Genomic DNA, 4,463 nt, shown 5'->3' with positions numbered 1-4,463 from the left:
GAAAAGAAAGAACTCTTAAAAATAACAAGGAACCATAAAATAATAATTCAACAGCTCCAATATGAAGCAAAGAAAAGCAATATAAGACTGATAGGTGTCAATGAAAATGCCATTAAAAAACTATTTTCAGAAGTAGTAGCAGACAATTTTCAAAGCATGGGAAAACAATCAGATATACAGATAAGTGAGGCATATAGAACTCCAATTATCCATAACCAAAATAAATCTACAACCAAACATAATAGTCAAGATCCCAGAAATTCAGCATAAAAACAAAGAAAGGAAACAGATCATCTATCAAGGAAAGCCCATCAGAATCACAGCTGACTTCTCAACACAAATCTTCAAGTCAAGAAGAGCTTGGAGTGAAATATTTCAATTCTGAAAGAAAATAATTTTCAACTCAGATTGAGGTACCCTGCAAAGCTATCTCTTATAATTAATGGAGAAATAAGATATTTCATTACAAAAACAACTGAAGAAATTCGTGTCCACCAAACTAACCCAGAAAGAGTACTGAAGGATATTCTAGATAGAGATAAAAGTGACCACAATTCATAGAACAACAACAGAGAGAAACCACCAAGCAAGGCAAGCAATTAACAAAGGAGAAAAGAAAGGAACAAACAAAAGGAAAGCAACATGACAAAGATAAACCAATACTATTAGTAATAACCATCAATGTAAATGGCCTCAATTCAATTAAAACAACTAGTTTAGTAGAATGGTCAAAATACAAAATCCAACAGTTTGCTATATACAAGAAACACATCTAACTCAAAAAGAAACTTATAGACTGAAAGTCAAAGAATGGAGAACAATATTCCATGTAACAGGAACCCAGAAAAAAAGCATAGGTACCTATTCTGCTTGCAGACAATGTGAACTTCAAACCAAAAATGATCAAAAGAGATTTTAAAAAGATCACAATCTATACATTAGAGGGAAAATGTTGGGGCTGGGGATTTAGCTCAGCAGCATAAGCACCTGCCTTGTGAGCAGGCAGTCATGAGTTCGATCCCTGGTACCAGGAAAAAAAAAAACCTGCCTTGTGAGAGGGAAAATGTAGAGGAAGAGATAACAATCTTAAATATATATGCACCAAATATAGGAGCACCCAACTATATAAGACAACTAATAGACATGAAAAATCAAATATGCAATAACACAATAGTAACAGAGGACCTAATACTACATTGTCATGAAGACCTTAATACTACATTGTCATGAAGAGATTGATCAACTAGACAAAAACTCAGCAAATAATAGAATTGAATCAAACCTGTGAACAAATGGACTTACCAGATGTTTACCAAGTGTTCCACCCAACAACATCAGAATACACATTCTTCTCAGCTGCACATGGGATGTTCTCTAAAATAGACCATATAATAGCCCATAGAACATGCTTGAGTAAATGCAAAGGAACTGAAATTATCCCATGCATACTACCTGACCATAATGCATGTACTAAAATTGAAATTAATGGCAAAAGCAACTGCAAAAACTACTTAGACACATGAAAAATTAATAACACCCTTCGAACAACCAATGGGTCATAGATGAAATTAAAGAAGAAATTAAACAATTAAATGAAAATGCCAATACAACATACCAGAACCTGTGGAAATGAAAGCAGTTCTAATAGGGAAATATACAACAATAAATTCTCACATTAGGAAAACAGAAAGACCACAAGTAAATCACCTAATGCTGTACCTCAAGCTTCTAGAAAAAGAAGAGCAAGTTAACACCAAAACTCATAGAAGAGAGTAAATTATAAAGATCAGAGCAGAGGCTGGAGATTTAGCTCAGTGGCATAAGCTCCTGCCATGCAAGCAGGCAGTCTTGAGTTCAATCCCTCGTACCAATTAAAAAAAAAAAAAGATTTAAAGATCAGAGCAGAAATTAATGCAATTGAGACTATGAAAACAATACAATAAATTAATGAATCAGAGTTGGTTCTTAGAAAAAATGAAACTGATAAACCACTAGCCAACCTTATCAAGAAAAGGAAAGAAAAAACTCAAATTTATGCAATGAGGAATGAAAAGGGTAAAATTACTACAGATCTTCTAGAAATTCAGAAGATCATCAATACCTATCTTGAAAATCTTTACTCATTAGGCTGGAAAATATAGAAGAAATGGACAGATTCCTAGAATCATATGCTAAATCAAGAAGATATAAAAATTTTGAATAACCCAATATCAGTTATTGAAATTGAAAACATAATTAAAAAGTTAGCAACAAAGAAAATCCCAGGTCCTGATAGATTCACAGATGAATTCTATTTTAAAAATTTAGAGATGATTTAACACCAATACATCTCAAACTCTAATGAAATTGAAAGGAAAGCAATTCTCCCTAATTCATTTTTGGAGTCAAGTATTACTCTAATTCCTAACCCAGAGAAAGACCCAACCAAAAAGGAGAACTACAGGTCAATCTCTTTAATGAACATAAATGCAAAATTCTCAATAAAATACTAGCAAACAGAATGCAGCAGAACATTAAGAAGACTCTACACCATGGCCAAGTGTGATTCAACCCCAGGAATTGAAGGATGGTTCAACATACACAAATCAACATACACAAACCAACAAATATAATACACCAAATCAACAGAGCCAAAGACAAAAATCGCATGATCATCTCAAAAGATGCAGAAAACGTTTGTTAAAGTTCATGATAAAAACTCTACAGAAGATCAAAATAGATGATCTTTTCCTCAATGTGATTAAAAACTATCTATAACAAATCAACAGCCAACATCATACTAAATGGACAAAAACTGAAAGCTTTTGCTCTAAAATCAGGAAGAAGACAAAGATGTCCATCATCACCACTCCTATTCAATATAGTTCTGTAAATGTTATCCAGAACAATTCAACAAGAGAGAGAAATAAGAGGAATAAAGATAGAAAGTTCAAAGTCAAATTATTATTTGCAGATGACATGATACTTTATACAGAAGACCCCAAAAACTCACCAAAAGACTACTAGAGTTAAGAAGCAAATTCAGCAGTGTATCTGAATACAGGTCAATACTCAAAAATCAATAGCATTCCTAAATACAAACAACAAACTCACAAGAGAAAACTTATAGAAATAATACCTTTCACAATGGCATCCAAATACCTGGTATTCCAATAAAATATCTGGAAATGCTAATCATCGTTCACAGTGTGTTGAGAGAACCAGGTGTGGTGTTGTATGCCTGTAATTCTCAGGAGACTAAGAGAGGAGGTTTAAGCTTTAAGGCCAACTTCAGCAATCTAGCAAGCCTGTCTCAAAACAAAATAAAAAGGGCTGGGGATTGTAATGGCACATAGCTTGCCTCGAATGCTTAAGAGCCTGGTGTCGATACCCAGTGATGCGCTCAGAAGTTGTCTCACAACTCTTTTCTCATAGCCTATCACTATCATTTACCACCCCTGTTCTCTATAACTATATGTATTTTAAGGATATTTCCCTGAGAATAACTAGGGAGAAGACCCCACCCTTCTAACTTCTGGGTCTCCCCCTCAGACACTGGTTTCCACATAAAGTTGGACACTTGCCCAAGAGATGTCTGACATTGAAGAAAAACGATCTGAAGAAAAACAATCTCACTCTGTCACTGCCGTTTAAAATACTATTAACCCAGAGCTACCCCATAAGCCCTTCCTCCCACTGAGAATTATAACCCCTCTTCACAAGAGAATGTATGCATATCCAGTATTGGATAATGACCTATGCAATTTGTAGTAGTCACCAAGGATTGGGGAAGGAACGTGGGAAAACTTTTGAAAGTAACAGTGACAGTCATTAACTTGATTTTGGCATTGTGTCATGGAAATTAGACGTAGATATCATTAAACTGTGCACCTTAATTATGTGTAATTTAATGTTCACTAATAACTCAAAGAGGCTGCAAAAGGTACTAAAGATTAAAGAAAATCTATGAAGAAAATCAATAAGTAAATTCTTTCCCTCAAGTGAGACTACAGGTAATAATTTTATTTTTGTGATAGATGTAATAATATTTAATGCTCTGCATTAAATAAAATGCCTATTGGCCACAACAATTGATGGGGAAATTGAGGCCTAAATTGGGCTACAGCAATTCCATGTCTGTCATAACTTAATGTTATTTAGGTTTTAATTTTTATTCCTTGATACCTCCGAATTTTCTATAATGATCAGTTGATTCTCTCATAATAAAAGCCTTCTTTTGGAAATAAGTGCATGATGAAAAGACTAATATAAAAGACCTCAATAAACGTTGAAAGTATTGGATGCTTAAAGATATTGAAATGAACAGGACATTGTTGCCTGACTATTGGTGTGGCTAGAGGGAAAGACTACAGAAGAGTCCATGCTAGTCTAGAGAAAAGAAAATAAAGGAGTTAGGCATAATTCTTTTCATAGTGGTCTCAGTTCAGCTTTTATTTCATCTACCACAAATCCTGTATGACGGG

The sequence above is a fragment of the Cavia porcellus genome, unplaced genomic scaffold (genome assembly GCF_034190915.1).
Source record: "Cavia porcellus strain 051 isolate PalLab524CR breed Dunkin Hartley unplaced genomic scaffold, mCavPor4.1 scaffold_13, whole genome shotgun sequence".
NCBI lineage: Eukaryota > Metazoa > Chordata > Mammalia > Rodentia > Caviidae > Cavia > Cavia porcellus.
Note: the sequence above shows the minus strand (reverse complement) of the source record.